Here is an 18,950-nt window from a genome sequence, read left to right as displayed (position 1 = left end):
CCTTCTACAGACATGGAGAACTTCCATGTGCCACCACTAGCATCTCTGTGCCCCAGCCATGAAGCTGCTTATCACGCTTCTCTGAAGAGGGACTGGTCTTGTGGTTGGAGTCCACGTCACTCCATGTGATATCTGTTACACTGTCTACACGAGATGTCCCTCCAAGGTGATACTAACTTACCCTATCTATACAAGATGTCTCTCCAAGGTGATACTAACTTATCCTGTCTACACAAGATGTCATTCCAAGGTGATACTAACTTACCCTGTCTACACAAGATGTCTCTCCAAGGTGATAATAACTTACCCTGTCTACACAAGATGTCACTCCAAGGATAAACTCACCACGATGCTGCTCCCTCTCAAGCCTTCCTGATACTTTCTCCCTCAACCTCCTTTCTCCTCAAGAGGTGAAAGACTGGAGTACCAAACTCCTCCCATGCCCCCTTTATGGAGACACAGACTAGACTCACAGTTCACTACACTTTGCCCCTTTTGCCCTGGTTGTTTCAAGTCTATGGAACAAAATAATCTTCCACCAGAAACTCCCTATGGTCCTCTGTCTTCTGCCTTCCCTACCCCACTTTCCTGTTGGTTGTGTGTGTGTGTGTGTGTGTGTGTGTGTGTGTGTGTGTGTTTGTGTTGTTTCCCATTTAAATTGTGAGTTACTTGAGGACATAGACTATAGACTATATTTCCAGCATTTATCACAATGCTGTGTACATAGTAGGTGCTTAATAAATGTTAATTGGATTAGAATCCATGTTCTAAGGATCTACATTTCATAGGCTCTAATGTAGTCCCTGGGCTTTCCACCTGTCTTGTTTCACTAATACAGAGTCTTCCTCCATTTCGATTATCCATTTTGTTCACCTTTCTTATTCTATTCTTTCTACAGAGATCACAGTGGAGAACATGTTCCTGGATACTCCTCACATGCTTCTCACCAAGCTCTCCTTTTCCCTTTGAGCCAACCTCACCTTTGAAACATACAAATTTATTTTTCCCCAAGATTCGCAGTCCTAGAACATCATCAGAACACTGGTGCTCAAAAATTAACATTCTGTGTTTCTGATCATTGAACAGTTTCCCAGATGCTGAGCATTTACCTTTTGCCTCAAGGCAAATAAGTGTTGATGATGTAGATGAAACCTTGGAGTGGGAGTCAGGAAGAAATCACTTGGAATCTTCTTCCCTCGCTTGCTAATTATGGGGCCCTGGCTTAGTCATCTAAGGGAAAATAATAGCACTGATCTCTTAGTTTCTTTTCTTTTTTTTCTTTTTTGCTGAAGCAATTGGGATTAAGTGACTTGCCCAGGGTCACATCGCTAGGAAGAGTTAAATGTCTGAGACCAGATTTGAACTCATGATCTCTTAGTTTCAAGAGGATCAAATGAGGTAATATATGCAAAAAACTTGGCAAACTATAAAAGTGTTTTATAAGTAAATGCTAGGAATCATCATCATCATCATTACATTGTTTTTTAATAAATTATCATCATCACCATCCTCACCAAAATCATATCATTATCATCATCATCACCATTATCATCTTTAATCCCAAACCCAACTTATTACGTTTTTGGTGGGTCTATCTCAGGTATCGAGGGCCATACAGTGGATCGACCATTAACCATTCCTTCAACTGCATGCTCTATTCTGGGAAAACCATTTTCTATCCATTTGTGGTCTGATTATATGATTTTTGGGCTATCTTTGTAATCTTAGAACTTAATGACAAAATTCAGAAATGTTCTGAATCCATGAGATAGTGGAAAACACCTTTGAAGGGCAGAAATGCCTCTTGACATGCCTTATTTGAAACAAATAACAAGAGCTTCATGCTCTAGATAGTAATATTTATCCTGCCAGGTGCATTTGTATAGCAGGAGCAACAGCAGAACAGGAGGAACAATAGTGTACATTTCTATGGCACATTAAAATTGGCAAAATACTTTAAACATTATCTCAATTGATCCTTACTCTCTGTGTGACCCTGGGCAAGTCACTTTACTTCTGTCTGCCTCAGTTTCCTCACCTGTAAAATTAAAATGCTAAAAGCCCCTATTGCCCAGAGTTGTGAGGATCAAATGAGATAATATTAGTAAAGGATCTTTCAGACATTTAATTGATCAATAAATGCTTGCTATTATGGTCTTCTTTTTACTATTATCTTCCTCCTCCACACAACAACCTTGTGAAGTAGTTGCTTTTTAATATATTCATTGTCCAAATGTGAACATCGAGGCTGAGAGAGTTTAAATAAGTTGCCAGGGTCACATGGTTAGTTAAACACTTTGGGTAGGAATCCACATGGATCCAATTTGAATTCAAGCCTGAGACTTTATCCTCTGTGTCTCCAGATGCTTAACAGGTATTTTTAAAGAACCAATTGTGCCATAGGCTCTGAGCTAGGTGCTTCAGGGACAGCTAGACTAAAACTTAGCTCCAACTGAAGCCTGCGCTGATAAATAATACAAAGTGGTATGGAGTAAGCTTTTGGACTAGGGGACCTTTAAGATGAAAAGATGCTCAAAAATTCTTCATAGAAGCAAAATGTATTCAATGTCTTGGGTGACTTTCTCAGCTCTGAGTATAGACTTTCCTGGATGTAGGTTTCCTGACATGAAAACTATACATTACAAGTGATGATTATGGGGAGTAATTGGCCTTCACATGAGCAATTTTTCTTTGTGCCTGTATGTTTGAAGTGAAGTTCTAACAGTGACATATGGGGAAAAGATTGTAGAAAACCTGTTACTTTTCAACTATTTAAGTGGACCTGATAGGTCCCTTAATTCTCTTTTAAAACTTGAAATAAATAGATGAATTTTATGGAGGTTATTTATCCAGAATAGAAAGGAACCAGAATTACTCAAACTTTGTAACTCATTGGACTTATCCCTGGGCTACCAGAATAAATAGCTGTATAAAAAGTTATTGCAAAGTATGTTTTAGGATCCTCATCCCACCTGTTATTCCTTCCCTCTTTCTTTTCTTCCTTCTCTTTCTCTCCTTTCTTCCTTTCCCCCATCCTTCTTACCTATCTTCTTTTTATTATATATTCCTAAACTCTTCAGATCTATAATTGACAAAAAATTTCCCAGTCCTTTTGACCTGTCCCATAGCATGTTTCACTTACCACTTTTCTCTAGCACAGGATTTTCTTCAGTGATCCTTTGGGGATTAACCATGGTTTGTAATTCCAGAAGACTGAAAACCCGCATGCAAGAAATCTTGGGGGCTTTCCTTCTACTCTTCCACTTGTTTTTCTCTTGTTAGGAAGGGACTTCTCAAGTTGTCCAGAATGAAGTGGCTCATCATCAATGGCAGTTCTTGTGATATGACAGATATGGCACACAAGGTAACTGCCGTGGACCAGGTCAGTGGAAAACTGTGTCCTTTTCTTCCTTAGCTTTGCTTCTTTTTCATTTCAAACAGCAAAGGTAGGAAACAAGTATTGATTATACAGTTATTCTCTGCCAGCACTGTACTGATTACTTTACAAATACAATCTCCTTTAATCCTCAATATTGAGTTCCAAAATTTGTCCCCCCTTTCATCACCTCTATTCTCACTGAGACAGTGAGCAATTTGCTATAGCCTACATATGTGTACTCCGAGTAATTTTAAGGGGAAAAATCAGTGCAATTGCCTAATATGCTGACAAAGTCCAAAAACATACCCAACATATGCCATCTGTGGACTTTCCTGCTCTACAAAGGGATGGGGTGGGGGTGTCCTCTAGTTGCTCTTCATTTGAGTCTGACTTGATCCTTATAATTTCGTTATATTCACTTTTGACTTTTTGATAAAGAAGGGGTTTCTTACCTTGTGTTAAATAAATAAGTGGGCATGGAGTCAGGAAAATATCTTCAGGAGTTCAAATCTGCTCTCAGACCTACTATCTATGTGACCCTGTGCAAGTCACTTAACTTTGCTTGCCTCAGTTTCTTCATCTGTAAAATAAGCTGAAGAAGGAAATAGCAAAACACTCATGTATCTTTGCTCAAAACACCCCCAAAGGGGTCGAACATATTTGAAAGATAATTGAAATAATTGAACAATAATAACAGCAAGTAGAATGAATTATTACAGAAAGGACAATTCTGCCTTTGGCTCAAGGGCAGTGCTATAAACAGAAGAAACAGGAGGAAAATATTGCGTTTCACCTCTCTTCTTTCTAGAGTAATATTATAAAGTTAATAGATGGAATAGATACGTTAAAAACCTATTTCAAATATAAGAATGTGCACAAAAAGTCAAAGAAAACCATTAATCCAGAACTCAGTGGAAGCCAGTAGATTTTAAGAGAGCTGTGTTTTATAATAACACACTAGGGTAAAAGGTGAGACCTCTGGCTCAAGTCCTGTTTCTATAACCAACTAGTTACATCACATTGTACAAGTCCTATCCCCTTCATGAGCCCTAATTTTTAAATTGAGAGACTTGACTAGAACATCTATAAAGTTTTTAACAAGATGTGATTTTATAAAAGCAAAATTGTGCACTACAATTTTTCAAAATGCTAAATTATTTCTTGTATTCTATAAGAAAAGTATGATTTTTTTAAAGTGAAAGTACATTTAAACTGCTTAGCCTTTTAGTTTTTTTAATCTGTAGCATTTTCTTTTCTTTTTTGCAATGAATATTTAAATGATCTTTCTCTTTGAATTTTCATTTTTTTCATTGAGATGATTAGGCTCAGATTTGTTGCTTATGATGCATCTTCAACTGCTTTGCTTTTGGTAAACATTATTCCATTTCTTCCTATGACTTCTGGTGGATGCATAATAGTCTGTCTTCCATTAGTCAAACTTTTATATACTTGAAGGCATTTTGCCAATCTCTTGCAGAATTTATTATTTGTCAATGGATTTATTTTTGTGCTGAACTTAATAAATGCCCAAACACCTTCAAAGGGACTGATATGTAGATTTTTTAATTGACTCTTCTTTGTTTTGTGGTTTCAGAAGTTCTAGAAAGTTTTTTATGTTATTTCTTGCATTTTAATATTCAGAATTTTCAACTTGTCATGTCCTTCAGAGATAATTATGAACTTCATGTAGGCTGTCTTTGAGATCCATATGTTTTTCTTCTATAAAGTTCATATGTTTGTCTTACATTACTGATTACTGCTACTATTTCTAAAATGTCATTTTTCCCTCTCAATATTGTTTTTTCAAATAATTGTTTATCAGCTTCTTCAAAGAGACTCATTACCTTGGATTCAAGTTGAGTCTTTTGTCCATTATTATTTCTGCTGTACTCGTCATATATTTGGCTTTCCCATTGCTTAGTTATTTCTTGACCTATTCAAAAATTTCACTATGGTTCCATTGCATTCTTTCTGTGGTACTTTTGGGGGTTGCCTGGGACCTATAATTGGTATTAATAAATTTCTTTTCTCTTTCAATATTTGTTTAGAAATATACAGACTCTTGGTGATCATTCTTTCTGGTTTAATGTCTTCTCTATTAGTTTATCTGTGGGTGTTCAAGATTTTTTATTGAGTTTAAAAACTAAGGAATTTCTTCCTCCTGAGATTTGTGGGTGTTTTGATATTTCTCCCCTTATATCTTTTTTTTTCAATTTACTTTCTGAGTTTTCTCACTTTGATAACAAATTCTCCAATGGCTAAACTTCTCATCTTCTACCTCAAGTGTGTTAGGCTTAGCATTCGCCTTTCCTTAGATCTGGTTCAATTTCTGTTTGTATCTCTTTTTGTCTTTCTTTTTGTCTCTGACTCTCTCATACACCCTACTACATCTTTCTCTAGTTTTCTGTTTTTGTTCTCAAGTTGAATGCTGATGCAATATTCTATTGTCCCAGGCAGAACCTGCTTTTTATACCTTCCCCTATTTCTAAGGGGAAAGAGGATGAACAGACTTCCAAAGAAGTCCATTATATACTCAAAAAGGTCCAATATCCCTTCTCTAAGACAATATGGGATAGAGAAGGTACTGATTTCCATTACTTAAGGGAAGTGCTCTTTGGGAGCTACCTGAGAAATAAAGAAATATGGGAATAAGTTAACATTGACTAATAAAGAACTTCATATTTGGCTTTGCTACGTGATGATGTTTTTGCATTTGTTACACTTGTGTGAAGTGGTTGATAATAAGCTTTAATCATCAATGGAATCATTTTTTAAAATGCAAATAAAAGCTAATATATAATTTTGTCACTGTCTCACTAATCCTTCACTTTGCTTTCATGAATTTATTACAACTTTAATCTGAAAAATAATTTGATGAGAATGTCTCTTCTGCATTCCCTCTATTGTATCCTGAAGGCAATGCCTTCCAGGACATTTATCCTAGATGATAAATTTAATCCATCAAAATGCTTGGACAGCTTAAGTTTCAATAGCAGCTACTTTAGCTTAGGTAAAAAAAAAAAAAAAATCATCCTCAATTTACTCAGTTAAAAAGAGGAAACGTGCGAAATTCGTGCAATGATTTACCTTTACTCTGCATTTGCATCACCTCTCTCTTAATTTAGGCCCTTATTATATTTCAACTCAATTATTAAAATATCTTTTTAATTGGTCTCAATGTTTTTACTCTCTTTTTTCTTCACTCACTCTCTACCCAGTGGATTGATACAGCTAAAATATAGATCTGATCATTTCATTGCACTCCTCAAAATCTTTCTTGGTTCCTATTTCCTGTAGAAATACCACCCTGTAGTTAATTTGAAACAAACAAACAAACAAAAAACCCCTCTAATGACCACTGTAATGAAACATGGATCCCAAGGACAGGCCATGAAGACAGATACTTCAATCCTCCAATTAACACATTGAAAAGTTATTACAGAAGCCAGAGTTTCTTGCAAAGTTGGAATTAGAAATTCCATATGATACATTGAAAAGAATTTCAATATGTCCAATAAATGGCCATCCAGGCTCAGACAGATGTTCTATACTCTGGAGATGCAAAGAAAAGCAAAAACATTGTCCTTAACTTCAGAGAACTCATGTTAAAATAGAAGCGGTCAACTTGTAAATAACTAGGCACAGACAGAGAGAATGAGAGAAAGAAGACAAAATGAAGGATGAGGACATTAGTAGCTGAGGGGGGTAAAGGATGGTTTCTTACAAAAGAGCAGAATTACAGCAGTATTGAAGAATGGCAGGGGACTAAGAGGCAGAGGTTGCTGACTTCTTTGGCTTTGAATGCCCTTCCCAGCTTGGAAGATTTCTATACTTGCAATCTTTTTACACCTTACTCTCCACCACATATTCTGCCATTGATGACATGGGACTCCTTCCTGTTCCTCAAACAAGAAAATTCATTTCCCAACTAGGTCTTGTTTGCTTATGCCCGGGACTCTCCCAACACTCATCTCTGCTTCTGGTTTCTTTGGCTTTCTTTAAGTCCCATTTCAAACCTCACTTGAAATGAATTGTCTGATACCTATATGGTTTTTTGATCCATCTCCATATGCACTCCAACTTTCCAAATGCCCTGTGTGGTACAAAGGGAATAAAAGAAAAAAAGAGCTGTTATTTCTTGGCACAGATCTGCTATACAGGTAGTCAAGGTCATTCCAGGAGACCACAGGATACCCATTCAGCCATTTAGGCAAGGAAATCATCAGACAAGTGTACAACTACCAATAGAGGTCAGGATAAATTTGATGTCCACAATGAAGAATGGGTTCAAACTTCCAGTCAGCTATTCACCAGGATTCAACCTTGATTTGGGTGGCAAAGTTCATCTCAGCCAAGCGCCTTTTGCTGTCTTGGATAAGTGAAGGGACTTATGGCCAATTCCTCCCTCCCTCCTTCCCTCCCTTCTTCCCTCCCTCCCTCCCTCCCTCCTTCCTTTCTTCCTTCCTTCCTTCCTTCCTTCCTTCCTTCCTTCCTTCCTTCCTTCCTTCCTTCCTTCCTTCCTTCCTTCCTTCCTGTTCCCTTATTCCCTCCTTTCCTCTTTTTTTCTTCCTTTCTTTTTTCCTTTCTCTCTTTTTTCTTTCTGATTTCCTTCCTAGCATATATCTTAAAACATAAACATGATTTCTGAAAAAAAGTTAAATTGCTTTCATGACAGGGAATTATGGAAGTCAACAAAGTAATTAGGAAGAGTAGACACTAATTGTTAACTCAAGCAAGAAAGCCACAGACATAATTGAGACTATTCTCTACATTGTCTAATTTTATCCCCAGAATGAACACTGTTCAGAGGCTCTTAATATTGTAATTGTCGATCAATAGCTTGTTAAGTTCTAACTGTTAGAGGGGGAATGACAATACACTCCCCGCCCTTGCAGTACTCCTTGACACCATGGCTGCCATCAGAGCAAAAGATCACAGAAAATAAGACAATGGGCTTGGATTGAGAAGGAGACATTCTGATGTCAAAACAGATGTACCTTGTAGCTAACTCTGAAACCTTGCTTATGTCTTTTCATGTGGCCCCAGGCACAAAATGGAATGTGTGAAATATAACATTTCCTCCAACCCTCATGAAGAATAGAGAGAAGAGTAAACTGCCAAGGCTCTAGAGGGAAAGGATACATACACACATACATTTATGTGCTTATGGACATAGCTATATAAACATACACATAGACAGACACACAGACACAGACACACACACACACAGACATATACCCTGTGTATGTATGGATGTGATATATACACATAAATGTATATGTAAAATATATCTACTACCCATTGATTGATCTATTTATTTATCTACCTAGATATCTCTCCATTTCTCCTATTGACTTTCCTTGAATGGGTCTAACTGGACTAAAAGTAGCAAGATACCTGTAAGGAGAATACATGAATCACTAACTACACAATTTTAAAGTATCTACTATATGCCAGACAGGGAAGTAGACACCAGAATGAAACAGTGCCTTTCCTCAAGGAGTGTGTTTTCTACCAAGAGACATTACATGCAGTTTTATGGTTATCCACAAGATAAATACTAAATATAGGAGGGGGTGGGTGGGTCACAAGATCTTGAAAGAAGATATAGAAGGTAGCACTTGAACCATGGAGACAGACTCTATGTGGAAGATAAGGAAGGAGAGCATTTAAGGAATGAGGCACAACAGGACAATGTCACAGAGTCAGAGGGAGAAGCATGCTTTGAAAAACAGCAAGAAAGTCATTTTGGCTGGACCAAGGACTACCTGAGTGATTTGTAATAAAATCATAAAAGTGAGGACAGAAGGAGGTGCGGTTGTGAAGACCATTCAATGGCCAACAGAGATGTATGCATTTTACCTCTCCAAAAATAAGAACTACTGGATTTTGGCAATCAGGCTCCTAAAATGACCATGACTATGCATTGACAATATCACTTTGGATGTAAAAAAGCAAAGAAAAATATAGGGTGGGCCGTATAAGAGGGAGTAATCCTCCAATTTTTGCACTATATTTTAATGTAGTAATGTAATCCAAATATTTGGTAGAAAAGCAGAGCAGTGGCACAGAGTAAACAAAGAAGTATTAGATATCATAGAATTTAACAATATATTATTTAATAACTTAACCTCCAAAGAAAAGTTACCTAAGAAAGAACATCATATTGACAAGACTTTTTAGAAAAACTGAAAAGGAATCCTTCAGAAAGTAAATTTGGACCAATACCTTACACCATATTCTATAATAAATGTAAGCACACATTGTTTGTATGTGTTTGTATGAAAGCATATACACATAATCAGATTATTTTAAAAAGAATAAACTACAAACATCCATATGAAAGAAGTGCCAAATCACTAATAAGAGCAATGCAAATTGAGTTTTGCGTGTGTGTGTGTGTGTGTGTGATCTATTGATATTGAGAACTACCAGAATCCAATATTTTTTATATTTATACTTAAAAACTGTCAGCTGCTTTAGATAAAAAAGGTTCTTTATTACTGGAAAGGGGGAAAAGAAAATATCTTTGGGAAGACCATGTCAGGAACAATTGATAATAGTAAATACCTAATAATAAAGAGACATATCCAACAAAATAAAGTCAAAATTTCACCTCAAACCCTGAAAATTGGGAAAGATAACAAAATTTGGAAATAATGTTAGGATATGAGTGTAAAAAAAGAGATATACTGATGCATTATTTATTTTTCAGCCATTTGTTCCAACCAATATGAAAATCATTTTGGATTTAGGTAAAGAGAGTAACAAAATTGCCCTGACAACTTATTGTTAAGCCTTTATTTCAAGAAGATCGATGATAAAATCTTGACATATGCCATAACAGTTATAGCACCCCTTTTTATAATAGTAAAGGTTTGGAAATAATGTAGCTGTCCATTGATTGATGATGACTAAAAGAAATGGCACAATAATGTAATGGAATAGTTTTGTTCTTTAGAATTGATGATCCTGATGCTTCAGAGAAGCAATGAAAACATGAATTGATGCAATGTAAATTAAAAAAGGACTAGAAAGCAACATGACCATCAAAAACATTATTGAAAGGTGTAGCAAAACTACCATTAAGAAAAAAAAATGTCAAAATACTACATTGTCAATATGTCAGAGTCAAGACAGGGACTCAACTGAGCTCCTCCAAATTCCTCTACAAAAAATTTAAATGAATCCTCATTGTTATTCTGGAGCATTAAAATCAACAAAAGATTTCTTATAAAAACAATAATGTTCCATTACATTCATATACCATAATTTATTCAGTCATTCCCAACTGATGGACAATACCTTAGAGTCAAAATAATACCTTAAGAGTCAGAATTGGCCGCATGATAAAAGTAGTACCAAAAAATCCACTGAAGAGAAGAACTACTTAAACAATTGACTTGGCCAAATGGTAAATAGAGATATAGTAATTTACCAAAGGGAAAAAATTCATGAAATTAGAATTAAAAAAGTAAAAGTTAATGACTCCATGAGATCCTGAGAAACAATAAAACAAAACCAAAGAATGAAAAAAAAAGAGTGAAATATCTTACTGGAAAAAAAAAAAACATGACTAACCTGCAAAATAGACTGAGGAGAGATAATTCAATATTTATTAAATTACCTGAAAATCGTGATCAAAAAAATGAGTCTAGATATCATCATTTAAGAAAGTAACAGGATGAAATCTCCACACATTCTATAATTATAAGGTAAAATGAAAATTAAAAGACTTCCCAAAAATCATCTCGTGAAAGACATTCCAAAATGAAAACTCCCAGAAATATTATAGCCAAATTCTAGAGTTCCCCAATCAAGTAAAAAACATTGAAAGCAGCTAGAAAGAATCAACCGAGTATCATGGAGCCACAGTTAGTATAACACCAAATTTAACAATTCTTCATTTAAGGATCAGAATACCTGGGATATGGCCTTCTGAGATATGGCATTCTGGAAGACAAAGGAGCTAGGATTACAAGTAAGAATTGCCTACCCATTAAAACTGAGTATAATATGATTTGTCAGGGAATATTTAATGAAATGGAGGACTTTTGAGTATCCCTCATGGAAACATGTGAACTGAATAGAAAATCTAGTTTTCAAATATAAGATTCAAAGAAAAAAAAAGTACAAAGAAGTAAACAAGAAATATAAATAATAAGAGAATTAATAAGGTTAAACTTAACATCTTTATATAGAAAGATGATATCTGTAACTCCTGAGTACTTTATAATTGTTAGGGCAGTTAGAAGGAGTGGACATAGACAAAAGATACAGGTGTCAGCTAATTATGATGAGAAAATGAAAAAATAAAATTAAAGACTGAAAAAAAGGAATGCACTGGGAGGAAGGGTAGGAAAGGAAGAAGTAGAATGGCCTGAATTTTCTCACATAAAATAGGCATGAAAGAAAGAACTTTTAAAGAGGAGGGGAAGCTAGGGATTGGTGGGCAATACTTAATATCTTTATTTTCATCAGAACTAGCTCAAAGAGGGAATAATATGTACACTAAGTTGTGTGTAGCCATCTATATTATCTTACAAGATAATATAGGGAAAGGTAGAAGGGGCTTATGGAAAATAGAGTAGATTGGGAAATATGTTAGAAGCAAAAAAATCTAATTTTTTCTACAATATTTTATTTTTCAAAATACATGCAGATAGTTTTCAACATTCACTTTTGCAGAATTTTTTGTTCAAATTCTTTCTTCCTCCCTCCCTTACCTCCCCACTCCCTAAGACAGCAAACAATCTGATTTAAGCTAAAGATGTGCAATTCTGTTAAGCATATTTACATGTTCATCATACTGTGCAAAAAAAAAAAAATCAGATCAAAAAGAAAAAAAAAAAACAAGCAACAACAAAAGGTAAAAATACTATTCTTTGAACCACATTCAGTCTCCACAGTTCTCTCTCTGGATGAGGGTATCATCCCAAATCTATGATTGAAATAGAAGCAAAAATCTTTTGAGGAGAAAAGGTGAGAAGAGAGAGGAAAAAAATGTATAGAAGAGAGAGAGAGAGAGAGAGAGAGAGAGAGAGAGAGAGAGAGAGAGAGTCAGAGAGACAGAAAGATAAAGAGACAACAACATAGAGACACAAACACAGAGACAGGAAGACAGAGAGAGAGAGAGAGATCAATTAAAAAAAATAAGTAGTTAAACAACATTTTGCTAAAAATCTCCATAGACAATGAAGTAATAATGGTATGGCATCCACATTCTGTTTAGAGTCATTATTTAAGGGAAAGTAGAGCAGTTTAAGAGAGAGGTTAGAAGAGTTCTTGACTTTACTCCACCATCTTGGCTCTACCTAGCATCCAGATTCTGAAACAAAAAGTTAAATAATTTAGAGAAGGAAATAGACAATAACTGTAATAGTTAGACACCTCAATTTTTCTCTTTTAGAACTACATAAGTCTAACCAAAAAAAAAAACAAGAAAGAAATTAAGAAAATGAATAAAATTCTAGGAAAGTTAGATATGGCAAACCTCTGGAGAGAATTGAATGAGAATAAAATAGTATAAATATTTCCCAAAGGTACATAGTACCTACATAAAAAACTGACAAAGTATTAAGGCATAAAAAAACCTCACAACCAAATGCTAAGAAGCATGAATATTAAGTACATCCTTTTTAGATTATAATACAAAAAATACATTCAATAAGGAGCCAGGGAAACAAAGATTAAAATTAAATGAATGTGGAAATACATTTACAAGAACTGAATGTGTTTAATCTATGTTGGATTTCTTGCTGTCTAAGGGAGGGGAGAAGTGGAGAGAGGGAGAAAAATATAGAATACAAGGTTTTGCAAAGCATATGTTGAAAACAATCTTTGTATGTATTTTGAAAAACCAAAAAGCTATTATTTAAAAAGAGAATAAATAAAATTAATTGAAAACTAAATAATATAATCCTAAAATTTGAGTGGGTCAAAGGATAGCTCATAGACACAATTGATAATTTTATTTAAGAGAATGACAACAATGAGACAACATACCAAAATTAATGAGCTGCATCTAATGCAGTACATAGGGGACATTTTACATTTATAATACTTACATGAATAAAATAAAAAGATCAATGAAGTAGACAGGGAACTAAAAAAACTGGAAAAAAACAAATTTAAACCCTTTAAATCAATACCAAATTAGAAATTCTGAAATATGAAAATGACATGAAGATAACCTAATCGATTAAACAAAATTTGTAATTTATATAGACATATATGTATATGGAATCAATAAAAAGATAAACCATTGGTTAATTTTATTTTTAAAAATGAAAATCGTTTCCAGTATCAAAAATATAAAGGATAAATTCACTACCAATGAAGAAGAAATTAAAGCAATTAATAAAAGCTATAAATCACCTCCCTTCAAAAACAATTTCAGCATCAGGAAAATTTAAAAGTAAAATATACAAAATATTTATAGAACAATTAATTCCAATAATATATTAACTATTTGGGGGAAATATGTAAAGGAATAGTCCTACCAAACTTTTGTATGACACAAATATGATGTTAATATCTAAATAAGGAAGAACAAAAATAGATAAAGAAAACTGTAGACCAACTTCCTTAATGAATATCGATGTAAATTTCTTAAATAAAATACTAGCAATGTAACTATGGTAATATATCACAAATTATACAGTATGGCCAGGTGAAATGTATCACAGGGATGTAGGACCAATTAAATATTAGGGAAGCTGTTAGCATTATTGACCATGTTAATAGTAAAAACAACAAAAAATTAAATGATTATTTCAATATATTCAGAAATAAACATAATATATTCATTTTAATTAAAATATCACAAACAGAAAAAAATGGAGTTTATTTTAAATTAATAAATAGTATTTATCTAAAACCATCAGCAAGACTCAACTTTAATAGGGATAAGCTAGAAGCCTTCCCAATTAAAACATGGATGAAGCAAGGATATCCTCAATTTTGGAGAAGAAATGCTAACTGTCTCAATAAGACAAATAAAAGAGACACAAATGCTTAATACCCAATGAGGAACCAAGACTTTCATTCTACGATGATCATATGATAATATGCTTAAAAAATCCTAGAGAATCAACTAAAAGACTAGTTGAGATAATTAACATCTTTAGTAAAGTTTCATGCCATAAAATAAACTCATAGAAATCATTAGGATTTCTCTATTTTACCAACAAAGTCCAAAAACAAGAGAGAAGAGAAATTCTATTTAAAATAGTGATAAGACAATATAACTAGGGAATCTGCTTGTGAAGACAAACTTATAGATGTAGGAACTTAAATACCAAAAAACAAACAAACTACCCCCCTCCCCCCAAAAAAATCCTTTTCTTACAAGTAAAGTCAAAGCTAATGAACTGGAAAATATTAATTGCTCATAGATAGAATAAAACCAATATAGTAACAATTATAAATTTACCTAAGTTAATCTACTTATTTAATGCTATATCAAACTTCCAAAAATCATTTTGTAGAGCTAGAAAAAAAAGTTGATTTGAAAGAAAAAAAAATGAAGAATATCAAGGGAGTCACTCAGTGTGGAGAAGGATATGAAGAAGTCTGAAGGAAAGTGACCTAGCAATATCGGAAGTCAAAGTATAAAAACAAATAGTATTCATAAAAAAAGAAAAAAAAAAGAAAGAAAAACAAAAGAAAAGAAACACAAATCTAGCTACTGAAACTGGCTATAAAACAAGAGTTTTGGATTAGTTGCATAAATTAGGTATGCCATAGTAGTAAATGGTAGTAAATGACCATAGTTTTCTTGTGTTTGACAAACAAAGATTCAAGCTTTTGGAAAAAGAATTCACTATTAGACAAAATTTTCTAGGAAAGCTGTCAAGTTGTTTGGCCGAAACTGAGTACACTTCAACCTCTAATATAATATACATTCACATTGAAATCAAAATGGTACATGATTTAGAGGATAAAGGGTGATACCATAAGCAAATTTGGAGAGCATAGAATAGTTTATCTGTGAGATCTATGGATAAATAAAAATGTTATAACAAAATAAGAGATAGTTCTCTTAACAGGATGTTCTGGAGGCAACTACATAACTTAATAGATAGAGTTTCAAGCCTGGAATCAGGAAAAGTTGAGTTCAAATCTGCCCTCACACACTATCTGTGTGACTTCAAACAAGTCATTTTATCCTCTGTTTACTTTAACCAAATGGAGTAGGAAAGGGCAAACCAAATGTAATAACATTGATAAGAAAATCCCATGGATGGCTCAGGTATTCTATGGTGCCCAGGGTTGTGAAAAGTCAGAAAGGACCAAACAACTCAATGATATCAACCCAAGATATAAAATGGATCATTTTGATTATGTGAAATTTAAAAAAGTTTTTGCACAAACAAAACCAATGAGACAAGATTAGAAGGAAAGCAGAAAAAAGGGGGAAATATTTTATAGCAAGTGTTTTTTGATAAAGGCTTTGTTTCTCAAGTATTCAGAGAAAAAACTAAATTTATGAGAATATGAGTCATTTCCCAAAACATAGTCAAAGAATAATGTCATGTAATTTTCAGAAAAAAAATCAAAGTTCTATGAAAAATAGGTCTAAATCACTATTGATTAGAGAAATACAAATTTAAAAACTCTGATGTTCCATCCCACACCTATCATATTTGCTGGTATGCAGAAAAAAATATCAAATGTCAAAGAAGATATGTTAAAAAAAAAAAAAAAAACAAACTGTGACCTTAAGGCACTATTGGTGGAGTTGTGAACTGATCCAACCATTCTGGAGAGTAATTTGAAACTATGCTCACATGGCTATAAAACATTTTTTACAAAGGAATTTCACTACTGGGTCTGTATCCTAAATGAGATTAAAAAGGAAGAAAAAGGTTCTATATGAATAAACATATTTCTGGAAGTTCTTTTCTGGTAGAGTAGATGTGGAAATTTAGGGGATACCCATAAGTTAAGAAATGGCTGAACAAGTTGTGGTATATAATTGTGATGGAATATTATTATGCTATAAGAAATGGTAAGAAGGCTATATTCAGAAAATTGGACTTGTATGAACTGATACAAAATGAAGTGAACAAAATCAGGAGGACATTGTAAACATTAACAGCAACCATTATGCAATGGTCAATGGTGAATGAGAGCAACTAGATGTCACAATGGATAGAAAGTTGGATCTAGAGCCAGGAAGACACATCTTTGTGAATTCAAATGTGGTCTCAGACACTTACTAATTGTGTGACTGGGAAATAGACTTTACCCCTCTTTGAGTTCTGTCATCTGTAAAATGAGCTAGAGAAAGAGATGAATACAATGTCAGTATCTTTACTAAAAAAACCCTGAATCAGATCAAAAAGTGTCAGACAAAACTGAAAAAATGATTGAATGAAGAATGACAGTTATGAATGACATCTATTCTCAAAAATACAATGATCCAAGACAATTCTAAAGAACTCATGATGAAAAATGTTATCCTTCAGAAAAAAGAACTGATTAGAGTCTTAATGCAGATTGAAATATGCTTTTAAAAACTTTCCCCCATTTTTGATATATTTTCTTTTATATCCTATATAGTATAGAAATGTGTTTTGCCTGACTGCACATATATAAACTCTATCAAATTTCTTGACTTCCTGAGGAGGGAAAAGGGAAGAATGGAGGGAAAAAAATGTGTGTGTGTGTGTGTGTGTGTGTGTGTGTGTGTGTGTGTGTGTGTGAGAGAGAGAGAGAGAGAGAGAGAGAGACAGAGACAGAGAGACAGAGAGAAAGAGACAGACAGAGACAGAGAAACAGAGGCAGAGATGGAGACATACTAAATCAGAAACAGACACAGAGAGACAGAGAAAAGCATAAAGTCTCTATCTTCAAGATATTTATATTCTTAGGACTGAGATTTCATGCACACAGAGAGGCAAATGCATGTCAACCTGAGAAGAGACAGGAAGACTGAGAACTGGATTGACCAAATAAAGCTTTGGGAAAAAGTTAGTCCAAAGATGGAACTTTGAATGAACAAATGATTAAAAAATAAACAAGCAACAACAACAATAAAACCAAAGTGAGAGAGAGAGAGAGAGAGAGAGAGAGAGAGAGAGAGAGAGAAAGAGAGAGAGAGAGAGAGAGAGAGAGAGAGAGAGAGATAATTGTGCACTTCAGAAATGATGTAATAGCCCCAGGAGAAAAATCATAATGCTGAGTTTGGGGAAGTATGCTAGAAAAATTTGACTGAATGATTGAAGGGAGAGGAGATATATGCTATTCTGCAAATATAACTGGGGGGCAAATTGCAAAGGATTCTAGATAACTTCAGATCTAATCCTTGAAGAGGTGGTGCAAGCCAAGTGGAAAGGGCATTCAATTTTAAATCAGAGGACCTGGGAATGGATTCTGGTTCTGTCATTTACTATTAAGATGACTTTATTTTTTATCATTTAATTAATTTATTTAGGTTATACATATACATTCATTTTTAAACATATTTCCATATGCATCATATTGGGAGAAAAAAATCAGAACAAAAGGGAAAAAAACATCAGAAAGAAAAGAAACCCAAACAAAAAAGGGTGAGAATAGTGTGTTTCCATCCACACAGTTCTCTCTGGATCCAGATAGTATTTTCTACAAAAAGTTTTTTTGGAATTTCCTTGGATCACTGAATTGCTGAGAAGAGTTGTCCATCATAGATAGACAGACATAGATCAACATTGTGTGTTGATCAGCACACAATCTTACTGCTGCTGTGTACAGTATTTCCTGGTTCTGCTTGCTTCACTCTGCATCAGGTAACACAAGCCTTTCCAGGCTTTTCTGAACTCAGCTTGTTCAGTTTACACTCATTCAAGGTGGCTTTAGAGGATTCATTGTTTTTTCTTGTGCACTTCAAGTTTCCTCATCTGTTAAATGAGATTAGATTAAATGACAGCTAAAATTCCATATAACTCTAATCTAAACACTGAAAAGTGTTTGTCTCCAAATTAACAAGGGCAGCTAAGCACTTTCTTGTTTCCTTTCAGAATACATGACTATCAATTCCCTATAAACTAAGCTGAAGTTTTCATTTCATTTAAAAAATACCTAAGGCTTCTGAATAAGGGAGTGACATAATAGTGACATAATCAGACCTGTGGCAGATGTGTGGAGCAAGGTGAAGAGGAATAAAAGAGACAAAAAATAAACTTTAGTTTGGATGAAAGTTGATGATGAGCATCTGAAGTATGTTATGAATGAATAAGCGATGGACAATTTTGGAGTGGAGATCAACAATGGTCAGTGATTGAATAGGGGGCAGGGTGATAACCCACTGAACTTGGATGATTGATCAACAGACTTGATTTTGATTGAAATTCAGAAGTTAGGCAGAGAATCGGGTTGGGAGAGGGAAAGATAATGGCCTATTTTTGGATATGTTGAATTTCATGTATGCACAACATATTCAGATGGAGAAGTCCAGCTGGTATTTGGAGAGGTAGCACTGCAGGAGAGATTAGAGATTTGGGAGCCATATGTAGAAAGTGGTAATTAATCCTATGGGAGTTGATATAACCCCTGAGAGAAGGTAGATGTAGAAGAGATGGGCTTT

This window comes from Sarcophilus harrisii, chromosome 2, assembly GCF_902635505.1.
Source record: "Sarcophilus harrisii chromosome 2, mSarHar1.11, whole genome shotgun sequence".
Classification (NCBI taxonomy): Eukaryota; Metazoa; Chordata; class Mammalia; order Dasyuromorphia; family Dasyuridae; genus Sarcophilus; species Sarcophilus harrisii.
The sequence above is the reverse complement of the archived record's forward strand: the minus strand, read 5'-3'. Positions refer to the sequence as shown.